We start from the raw sequence: 12,728 nt of genomic DNA, 5'->3' as shown, positions 1-12,728 counted from the left end.
TGCTATTGTGTCAACCTCTGCTCTTCAAAAACACTGATGTTTAAAATCATTGTTTCATCCACTGATACATCCACTGTTTCATTTTATACTTGCTCCATCAGTAGTTGTCAAAACAACTGTCCTCCATTATTTACCATTCCATCAGATGTTTGACACGTGGTCAGTTTTTAGCCTTCAGATCAAAAATAACCGCTGCCACATCAGCAATCACTTTTTCCCTAAATAAAACCCTGATTAAATCCAAACAGGGTTTTACTGTCGAATTGAATTCCAAAAGTTCTCTTCTCATAGCAGTTTCCCTCTCATAACTCCAAAAACTTCTTCGATCTTCTTCATCCAAAATGACGAAACCAAAATCGAAATAAAAAACAAAACCATCATCTTCCTCCACACCAGCAGATGCCAACCAAATGGCTGCTGAAACACCGGAGATTCGCTACAAATCTCCACACAACTATGTAGGTATACTCACAAAACCTACCGATAACCACACCTTCGATTCCATCCTTGACATCCTTTCTGCATCAAAGTACAAAACTTTGATAACAGCAGACGCTCCTATTTACCTTGACACCCAGAGAGAGTTCTGGAAAAATGCCACCCTTGAAAAACAAGGAGATATCATCGCCGCAATCAACTCCTCGATACAGGGTAAGAAGGTAAATATCTCACCAAAATCCATCTCTGAAACCTTAAAACTCGATGATTTAAATGGAAAAACCTCTTTTACAAAAGACGAGTTGGTAAAGGATTTCATGAAAAGGGGCTATGCAGAACAACCAAACAGGGACACCCTACAAAAGGGTTACTTCCCTTCTGCACCCAGATTTTTATTCCACACACTACTCATGTGTGTTTCAAATAAAACAACGTCCTTCAATGAGATACCAACAAAAATCCAATGCCTGGGGTATGCAATTTTGAACGATGAAAACTATAACTACTCCCAGGAAATATTTGATGATTTGGTAAAGAACGTTGATAATAAGGCATTTCTGCTCTTTCCAAGGTTTCTAAGTTACTATTTTGAACAAAAATTTGTCGAGAAAGAGGCAGAAGTGCCCAAACAAGGTGTCTCATTCAAAATAAACAGTTTAACAATAGAAACTTTTTCAAGAATGATGGCACCAATAAAATTAAAAACAAAAGAGGGTGAGCAGATTTTAGAAACTGCCACTGACCCTCAAGAAACCACTGCTGAGCCCACTGCTCCAGGTGATCAGAGTAGCACACCCACTGCTCTGAAACCCACACCTGCCACCACCAAAAAGACCAAAATAAAACCATCCAGAAAACCCACCAAACCCAAAACAAAGGCAACTCTGGAAGATGAGATCCCAGAGCAACTGCCAGTGACAACACAAAAGTCACCAGAAACCACTGCTGCTACTTCCTCACAACAGTTGGTAGAAAGATCTCAACCCCAGCCTCAAACTCCTCTTGCATCCTCACAAAAGGATCAAGTTGTAAGCACAGGGACACCACAATATGAAGCTCTAGGTCCACTCGGATCTATCTTCCACAGTCCTGATCCCAAGGACATGTCTCTTTCAACACCCATACCCTCACCAATCACATTACCACAATCAATAATACCCCTGTTGCATGCAGTTGATATGGCACAGACACAAACCAGTTCCTCTCTATCACCTGTTACTGAGAGTATACCTCCACAAGTGACTGGGTCTGATGCTCATACCTCTGTTATCCCAGCAACAGCTGAGGAGGTTACACCCCCTGAGTTACAAGTAACTCTCGGTGGTAGTTCAAGTGGAGCAGCAACTACAACTGATGGATCAACAGATCTTCAGTTGGACAGTTGTTACATTACTAAGACTCCCTTGAAGGCAATTTCTTCCATGGCAACATCGGTAACCACCAGCAAGTTATCTTTAGCTGCTGGTAACATCAAAGGTTCATCGGTTGCTGAAGAAAGAAGTCCCTAGTACCAAGAAAAAGGGGCATCAATGGATGACTTTTGGGCTACAGCTCCTAAGTCACACATTGATACAACCACTGCTGGTGGGGATTCAGATGATCCTGTTAATTCAGGTGATGATTCAAAATACAATGAATTGACGGCCAGAGTTGAAAATTTAGAATCTTCTGTTGCCGAAATAAAAGATATGGTGCAGCAGCTGTTAGAAGCTCAAATAGCCCAATCTTCTGCTCCTCCTGCTCAAGCACCTGCTCCACAAGCATTTGCTGCAAATGAGCTTTGGAATATCTTCCAAACCATGCTTGAACAACAGCAACAAGTGGCTGATAAAAAGCATGTTCTTCAAGTAAAAATGCTGACCAACATGGTGGAATCAAGGTTCAAAGACACTCAAGCAGATATCAAAGCTATAAAGGCTAGTATCCAAAAGACTGCTCAGAGTGAAAAAGCTCCATCTACCATTTTCTTCATGGATACGCCTCTGGCAGATAATGCCAAAAAGGGGGAGAAAACCAAGCTGAAAAAGAAAGGTATAGAAGATGGGATATACTTTGAACCAGAAAAACCCAAAACCACAAAAACTTCAACAGCTGATACAACAGTAGTTACAAAAACTGCTGTCAGTAGCCAAACAGCTGCCATCTCATCAACACACACACCTCCAACACACACCACCACAACTACTGCTCCACCACCATCATCATCTGTGTCTATAACACAAAAACCTCCACTATCATCATCTACAATCACATCACCACCACTGCCTCCTGCCATAAAGCAGAAGACAGCAGATGGCATAACATCTGTTGTAATGACAACAGTGGTTGAAACACCAGTTGTTTCAACTACTGTCTGTCAGTCACAGTCACAAACCACTGATCCACCCAAAACATCATCAGCCTCCCCTCCATTAAAAAGGAGAAGGGTCTTCATTCCTGATGATGAGTCACCACCACCATCATCACCATCACATCTTTCATTTCCTGCTCAAAGGCAGAAGACATCTGCTGACACATCAGCAGTTGTAACGACAGCAGCAGTTGAGACACCAGTTGTTTCAACAGTTGTTAGTCAGACATCCACAACTGCCCTAATTCTTCCTATATCACAACCAAGGCTCTTTAGCAGAAAAAGAAAACCTATTACTGCCGATGAAGGGATACATGATCCAAATGCTGAAAAATATCCACTAGAGCTTGATGCCATAAAAAATGAGATGAGACAGTTTTATACACAAACAGATCCTTCAAAAAGAAAATTCTCCTCACTCATTGGCTACATAGCTCCAGAAGATATAACTGATTATCTCAAGTTAAAGGCTAGGCAAGCTAAAGTTAAAGCTAAGGTTGACAGTGAAAAAGAAAGGCTAAGCGAAGTAGGCATTGCCAATAGACTGGAGTTCTACCTTGCAAAGGTTAAGCAGATGGAAGAATTTGCTCAAGAGCTAGACAAAGAGAAGGCAAATCAAAAGAAGAAACTGAGAGAACAGCTTCTAGCCTTCATCATGAAAGAAAAGTTCTATTCTGCTGAAGAATCTCAGTTTAAAGAATGGCCTTTAATAGCTTTGAAGCATGAGGCTGAAAGGATCCAAAAAGTCAAAAATGATCCTTCAAAGAAGAAAACTGCTCCAAACTGGAGTAAGTACAAAAGGCTCATTGCTGATCTCACTGCTGAGTATAAAAGAAAGAAACGGGAGTTGGTGGATGCCAAGATAGACACTGCAGAAGCCATATCAAAATGGTCTAGGCAGCAAATAGATGAAGCCTATGAAAGGCTGAAGAATAGAAAAACTGCTGAATCAAGGGCTGCACAGAAACGAGAACAAATGTTGAAACTTGAACAGCAAATAGACAACCTCAAAACAGTGTTGAAAACAGCAGACAACCTTACACTGCAACAGCTGACTGAGGCAGAGGTTAAAGAAAAAGAAGCAGAGTACTTCAAAGACATCATCATGAAAATGGGTCTGAAAGAAGGCAACTCAACAAAGCTTCAGAGCCTGTTTGAAAAGGCATTAAACAAATCTGCATCACCAAACACTGCAACAAATACTTCAGAAATTGACAGGCAAGAACTCTTTGAACAAGAAACTGCAGAAGACATAGCTGCAGCAAACAAAGTCATTGAAGAAGCCTTCAAAAGAATGTCTGAGAGTTTGCATGTGTTTTCAAGGCCATTATCCCTCAACTCATCAGGAAATAAATCTCTCCCAAGAAACCCATTAGGCTTTAAAATACTAAAGTGGATGTCTGATCAAAAGACCCACGTATTGACTTTGGTCAGAGCCAATGGTGAGGTGAAGCATATATCAAGGAAAGAAGCACTAGGCCTTAGTGTTCAAGATTTGCAGGATCTCCTTGAGCTTTCACTGTGCAGGGATGAAGATGACCAGAGTGCCAAAGAATTTGAAGCTGAATTCAAAGAACAAGCTAAGGCACTCTTGATGAGTAATAAAGGTCCTGAATAAGGAAGGGTTTTGGCATTATCTGTTCCAGGGGGAGATTGTTGGGATTGAACCCTAACAGAGGAACAGATAATGTAAAGCCAAAACCGGATCCCATCTGTGGACACTTAATAAGCAACAGTTTGCACTAATCTTTCCCCTTGACAGTGGTTATCCACCAACTGATGAATCTTAAAGTGCTGCTCAAATACAACAACTGATAAACCAAACTCTGATGATTATCTAACAACTGCTGAAGACAAACTCTGTTGCTCTATCTACTGCCGTCTCCTAAGTACTGTTGAAGATTCAAGCACTGCCCTCTCAAAGACTGATCACCTTTGAAGAAAGCACTGAAGACTCAACATCTGTGCTAAGGCTACAACAGTGGAACGTGAAGCAGTAGTTTCCTTATGTTTTGTACTTTAGTGATTATCAGATGTTACATAACAGTAGTTTGTATAGAACAATATTTATAGTTTGTTAGGTTGTTAGATGTCACTATCATGGTGACGTCAGCTGAAGCATATCAGTAGTTTGGTTTGCCTATAAGTATGACAGTACTCTGTACTGTTACACTTGATCGTTTTGAGTGAGTTTTTCTCCTCAATTCATCATTTCATCTTGTGCAACCAACTCTGGTGTATCAGGCTGAGGGGGAGTTTAGATTGTAAGCCTGCACTGTAATCTTTTGCTTCTATGTAAATCTTTTGACTCAATGAAAAGCAATTGTTTATCAATCTACACTTTCCTTTGCTTGTGTTTACAAAGTTTGCTACTCATTTCCGCTGCACTTATTCGTTTTATGCAAACAAACACAATCACAGACAGCCTCAGATCCCAACAGCAGTTGCCTTCTCTGTTAGTTTCTTGTACCAACCTTGTTCAACAAAACCCACCAAAACGTCCACCTTCGGAATCCCTTCACCAACCGACCGGTAATGCATACCCACCCGAATAACACCGCGACGAATGTAGAAAAACTTTTGCTTCCAATCGTGCAAACTCTTCAAAGGAACGGAGCAAACGGGAGCAACACCGGTCCGGGCGTTGAAAGAATAGAAGCCACTGGTGTACTAACACTATAGAAGACGTTGAACATCTCAAAGGTCGGATCAATATGGTGGGCTCTACAAACAAACTCAAAGTGAGTAATACGTGGAAGCCCAATCGCGTTAATTTGAGAAATATGAAGCCCATAGTTCCTCAACACCGAGGCAGTAAACTTGGTAATGGGAAGCCTGAAGTTACCCTCCCGGAAGAATGCAACATACAAGGTCAAGTAACCCAGAGGTGCATCCATGGCAGTAGAACCAGGAGTCGGATATTGGGCTTCCCATTCAGGACGAAAACCCATCTCCCTCACAAGATTCTGGAACTCCTCTTCCTTCCATCCTATAACTGCCTGGTCAGGGCCAGGGGGAGCTTTCCCTTTATTCTTCCTTCTCCTCTGGGAAGGATTCACACCAGACATAATGAAGATGATGAGAGGTTAAACACAAATGTTCAAACAAAGAAAGAAGAAAAGTCGAAGGAGATGGAGAAAACCAAACTTTAAAAAATTTTGAAAAGTGAGGAAAAAAGAAGGAATCGCCTCCTATTTATACCCATCGCATTTAATGCGATGGGTAGTGGGCCGTCAGAGTCCAGGAAAAGCAACAAATGGGGGAGAGACACGTCATAAGAGAGAGAAGACGCCACCTCTTTTCTCGGGAGCATGGGCAACAGGGCCTGGCAATGTGACAGAAAAGTAACTGACGCAAACTGAAAAGGCGCCTGCTCACCTCCGATAAGACAGCGACACCGAACAGTCACATCAACATCTCCCCCAAGGCAACAAAACTTCCCTTAGAAGGAAACAACAAGTGCCATGCGCCATGCGTCCATTTGGCTCAACTTTTTCAAGTTACCAAAACCCATGCGCCATGCGTCCATTTGGCTCAACTTTTTCAAGTTGCCAAAACCCATGCGCCATGCGTCCATCTGGCTCAACTTTTTCAAGTTACCAAAACACATGCGCCATGCGTCCATCTGGCTCAACTTTTTCAAGTTACCAAAACACATGCACCATGCGTCCATCTGGCTCAACTTTTTCAAGTTGCCAAAACCCATGCGCCATGCGTCCATTTGGCTCAACTTTTTCAAGTGACCAAAACCCATGCGCCATGCGTCCATTTAGCTCAACTTTTTTAAGTTCCCAAAACCCATGCGCCATGCGTCCATTTGACTCAACTTTTCAAGATTGCCAAATTCCACGCGCTATACAAACCGCCATAAAAACCACTACCCTTATAAGTCCAGGATCCCTCCTAGACGATCAACTCAACTAGAAGGCACACTGGACTGGGGGGACTTGAAAAGGTATGGTCCCAATTCCCTGCCTACATGGCAGGGACCACACCATTTTTCGAGCATACATGGCGCCTACATCAGCAAAGCAATCCAGAAGCTTCTAGAAACTTCTGGAAGGCGCTAAGGTGGCACCAAAGATGCTCCATCCGACAAAAAGGACAACACGTGTCACCAGTGGCAGGGCGACACGTAGGCCTGCGACAAATCAGGGGGCAGAGCTGACAACGCCAGTACAAGGTTTCCAGCATGGACAAATGTAAGCGCGCCACGTGTACCACTACACCGACTATGGCAGAGGATACCAAGAGGATATTCCCCTTGGTGGGACAGTTGGCGCGCAACCACAGCTGGCACGGTTGTTCCTCCCTTCTTCACCCTCCGGCTATAAATAGGACCCTTCATCATTCAGGTTAAGGATCTTGGCTCTCTATATTCACACACAAAACACACACTGTTTATTCTCCCTCAGAACAGTACTTATTCTCACGCCGGAGCCTAGTTAAGAGGGAAACCCCCATATTCCCCTCTTAACGAGACTAACGGTGTTGCTGTTTTGCAGGATCCAGGTCATTCCCACGAGTAAGAAAGGAGATTGAACCCACAGAAGAAATAACCCCATAGATTAACCTTAGTGTTGATCTGTGTTTCATCACCGGGCGACCCCTTCAAAGTTGCGCCCCTACACCTCCGCTTCAGTATGATTGATCGGTTTTGATCATGTTCAACTAAGATCAACCATATATTAGACCAACATGATTATGTTTAATCCAATTATACGTATGTTTGATCATGATTGACACTTTAACCAAGCATTGTTTTTTTTTTTTGACTTACAAATCTAAGTAGAGGCCAAGATAAGGTATAAACTTGTGGTTTCACCGTAGTTTGGAATGGAAGTGGAAGGGCAAGTACCTTCTCAATAGGGGTGAGCATGGTGCGGTACGGTTTGGTTATTGCCTAAAACCGAAATCATAACCGCACACTTCGTTACCAAAAAATCATAATTGTTCTGTTTCGGTTAATCGATTATTGGTGGTTAATGCGGTTTTGGTTCGGTTTTAGGGCGGTTTGTTTCATTGTTTCTAAAGTTAAGCTTTACATGTGTGGGTCATGCAAACTTAATGCACAAACAATAAATATACATAGTTAAAGCTTGTAGAATTATCAATTATATTTCACTAGCACATGCATACTGAATTCCAAAAACAAAAGTAACACGTGTGACACAGAGACGCCTCTGAGAATTCACGTACCCTGTTCGAGCCCGAAAAAATGTGCCTTTCGTAATGTTTTTTTTTTTTTTTATAATCAAATAGGTATCGGACTCACTAAACCTAATGCCAATGGGCTAACTTCTAAACCATAAAAATTGGTTTGTAAATGGTCCTACCTTGGAGTTGGTATAGGTATACTATTTAAAAAAAAATTAACACACACACACACACACACACACACATATATCGGATTTAAAAAAAACAAGTGCCTCTCAAAATCAAGGGCCTATGCGGTGGTCCTCCCCACACACCTTTATCACTGCCACTGGTGTGACACATCTTATGTGGAAGGATACATATGAATACAAAGTGGCTAGAGTTTTAAATTCAATGAGGTTGGGTCATGGTTAAAACACTAAAAGACTTCACCAAAAAAACATATGGATTGGGTCATGGTTAAACACTTAGGGGGTGTTTGTTTTTTCATAAAAACCTCTTCTGACCTCTTATGTCTGCGCCACGAAGACCACGCGCAAACGTTTAGCTTTGCAGACCGTTTGTTTTTTACAAGACATTTCATTAAAAAAATGTCTTCAAACCTCTGCGCATCCTTATCCCCACGCAGACATGATCCAATGTCTTCCCACGTCTCTTCCAACCCTCTCTCCACCCCTCTCCTCCTAATCTCAAAACACAGACAATCACCTTAGGTTGAAATCACATACAATATTCACAGAAAACACACATCCATCATTCTCCCATTTTCCCCAAATCCAATTCGTCACCCATCAATGTCCGATCAATATATCCAATCAAACCCTAAAACAACAACAAGAAAAATGACAAGCAGCAGCAGCAGCGACGTCGACGTCGAAACCTACTCCATCATTCTCGGCCGGAACTCCAAGAAATCCACCGTCGACGTCGAAAGGGAGTGGGATGCAGGTGGTCGTTGTTGGAGTGAAAGGGAAAAACAAGATTGCTAGGAGAACCCCGGGTTTCACCGGAGCTGATTTGCAGAACCTGATGAATGAAGTCACCATTCTTGCAGCCATGCGCGAGCTCAAGGAGATAAGCAAAGACGAGATTGCAGATGCTCTTAAGAGAATCATTGCAGGGCCGGAGAAGAAAAACGTTGTTGTCTCGGAAGAGAAAAAGAAGAGAGAAGAGAAAGGGAAAAAACCAAACACTCTTTTTATTACACCCCGCAGACATTTGGTCCACCTCTTCTCGTGCAGACGTTTGCAGATATGGTCCGCAGACTGCAGACCTTTTGCATCTGAAAATCAAACACCACCTTAGACACTAACTTAAAAACTTATGGTCCTATGGATTCGGCCATGTTCAAAACATTCGGTTCGGTTAGGTTATTTTCGGTTATATAAATAAGAATAACCATAACCTAAGCGCAACAATCGGTTATCAAACATATAAATCACCTACCCTTCGTTTATTTCAGTTACAGTTTAGTTAATTCGGTTCTATGCACACCGTACTAGTCAAGTTATTTTTCGCTTTAGTGAGTTATACCATTATTTTTTTATCTCCTATCAAAGTTAATGGTCATTTTGCATTAAAATAGATAGGGTACTACTTGCCCGCAAATTATATTATATTAATATCGTTTTGTGAATTTTAGCAATAGATTTGGAAAAAAAGCCTTTTGGGAAATATGTAGTTGATATGCTATGCTTTTAGGACATCTTAGTTCCACCGCAACATTAGCGATAACATTTGTGACCTACTTTATTTGTGACGGTCTTTTCCTTTGGTAATCAATTGCTAATGTTGCAAAAAAAAAAAAAAAAAAAAAAAAAAAAAAAAAAAAAAACATCTTTTTTCCCAAATTCGTCGCCAAATGAGTGACTGAATACAACCATCGAAAGTTCTGTCGCATTTTTAGCAATGAATGATTTCTATCGCAGGACCGTCAAACATTTAGCGACATATTTGCTCTATTGCAAATGCTCTTTATGTAGCAATGACACTTGGTCTTGTTGGTTCTTCAATGAGTCCATTAAGTTGTCCCGAAAGACATTTGGACTAACTCTTATCGTTTCTTCTCAACTTTTGTAATATTTATCAACCGGTATGTCCTAGCTTTTTCTCAAAATTTGGAGTTACTCTTATAGTTTTCTCTCAACTTTTGTAATTCATAACTACAATTAAGATCAAATCTTCCGAATACACAGTCAATGGAAAATAAAAACTTCCACTAAAATAATTCCAATTGAATTTTGAAAAGATGCAGACATATATATTCAAAAACATTATATGACACATAATGATTGAAAAAAGACAAAATATGATCCAAATCGGTAGATATAAACAAACATACGGTGAAATACGTTGCATGTTCGTATACACATGGCAACCCAAAATGCTTGTGATGGCCACAAAAATAAGATGTTTGTTATTATGCACTATTTAAATAACAAAGTGTAGATACTTATTCTGCCATACTATGAGCACATAAGGACACCACCAAAATCAAACAAATTTACTTAATTTGAATTAATATTGTTATATTTTAAAATATACAATACATGGATATCTCATAAATACTGTTTGAAGTTTTTCATAATTTCTATTAATGTCTTTGTCATATGAAAATGTAACTACCGAATCTCATGTTTTGTTGAAAGCACCTCGAAATCGAAGTGACGACATTGTTGTTGGGGTTGTAGACGAGGTGAGTCGAGTCAGAGCTTGACTAGGCTTGAACTCCACTCGTTTAACTTACGAGAGCAAGCTTGACTTGTTTTGACCTCTGACACTTTTTTCTAAAACTCGAGTTCATCTCATAAAGTAATTTAATTTTCAAGCTCAGGTTCGACTCGCTTATTGTTTATTAGTGCTGTCATCAAAAGCCTGAATCTTGTCGTCAAACCCCATTGGGTGTATTTAGGTGAATTTTAGGTGTCGTAGAATTGAGAGTGTGTCACCATTCTAAAATAAAAGTATATTGTATATGTTTATAACTAGTAGATGCCCCGCCCGCGTTGCGGGGCGATAGCCGAATAATTCTCAATCAATTAAAAAAACACTATCATAGTTTTGTTAGGAAAAAAAAAAAACTAAAACGATAACAAGATCGTAGTTATGAGCTCAGGGCAAAACTGTAGTTTGTCAGGATTAATGAGCGAGTGTTAGGCAGCTCATTGACATGGAAAAAAAATAAATCCAGTCAATGAATTAAAAAAAACACTTTTATAGTTTTGCTAAAAAAACTAAAACGATAGCAATACAAATTTGAACTGAGGGCAAAGTTGTATTTGTTGACTTGGGTAAAATCGTAATTTGCCAAAAGTTAAAGTTAGGACAATACCATAAATTTAAACCAGAGACAAAATCGTAATATAATTTTGCACTAAGGACAAAATCGTAATTTTAAGCTGGGGACAAAACTATATTTTTAATTTGAACTGAGGGCAAAATCGTAATTTTGAATTGGTGGTTGGGGGGGGGGGGCAAAAGCGTACTTTTTTTTAACCGGGCAATAACATAATTTTAAACTGAAGGCAAAATCATAATTTTTGAAACGGGGCGAAAATGCAAAATCGTCAGTTTTAGTTTGGGAGAAAAGCAAAAATTTATTTTGAACTGGGGCCAAAAATATAATTGTAATAGGCAAATTGGAAATAAATAATCCCAACTCACTGTTATTGGCCAATAATAATCCCAACTCATTTAATCACCAATAATAATCCGAACTTTTCACTTTAGTTTGTAAAATGATCCCAGTTAAAAAAACACTAACTTGGTTAAAAAAATGCTGATGTGGAGTGACATGTGTGTTCCAACGTGGCAATTTAATTAAAAATGAAAGCCAACTCATAAGCCAGCTGTGTATAAATCATTTCACCCCCAAATAATTACAACTATCCCCAAATAATTACCACTATCCCCAAAAACAACACAGAGCATCACGATCAAGAGAAACCCTAATCACATTCGACAGAGCAAACGATCAAGATTTTCAGGTTTGTTTTTAGTTCATTCTTCTTGTTTTTATCTGTGATTCAATCCTAATCCACTATTAAACCCATCAGGATGGATGACAAAGTCATCGTAAAAGCATGGCATGGTGGGAAGCTGAAACAAAAGCCAAGATTGCACTATGAAGGTGGTGAAACTTATATGTTTGAAGTTGAAGTAGATAAGATGTCCTATTTTGAGTTGATGGATTATGTGATTGAAGGTGGGTATTACAAAAGTAGGGATTTTGAAATTTATTACTTGATGCCTCGAAAGAAGTTTTCTGATGGTATTGTGCAGTTGAAGAACGACAAAGATGTGATCGATATGTTGAAGTATTTGGGGGATAAAGATGCCAGGCATATACTACATCTGTATGCACAAGGTAAGTCTATTGGACTAGATGACCAACCCACTGTAGCCCAAAATGAAGCCCAACCAAAAGCCCATACTGTAGCCCAAAATGAAGCCCAACCAAAAGCCCATACTGTAGCCCAAAATGAAGCCCAACCAAAAGCCCAATCAGAAGCCCAACTAGTTGTGAAAGGGTTTACTAAGTCTCTTGCAAGCAGGGTATTAACACCAACCAAAAAATTGACAAAGTTATTCAATTGCCCTGATACAAGCACACCTCATGTTATAGCTGATGTTGTACCTGATGTTGTACCTGATGCTAAACTGGATGGATCTGATAAAGACAAAGTTGGATCTGCTTTAGAAAGTGAAGAAGAAGATGGTGACTGGAGGCCAGATGAATCTGAAGAAGATGCTGGTACAGATGATAATGATGAGGAGTGGAGGG

This window comes from Helianthus annuus, chromosome 16 (assembly GCF_002127325.2).
Source record: "Helianthus annuus cultivar XRQ/B chromosome 16, HanXRQr2.0-SUNRISE, whole genome shotgun sequence".
NCBI lineage: Eukaryota > Viridiplantae > Streptophyta > Magnoliopsida > Asterales > Asteraceae > Helianthus > Helianthus annuus.
Note: the sequence above shows the minus strand (reverse complement) of the source record.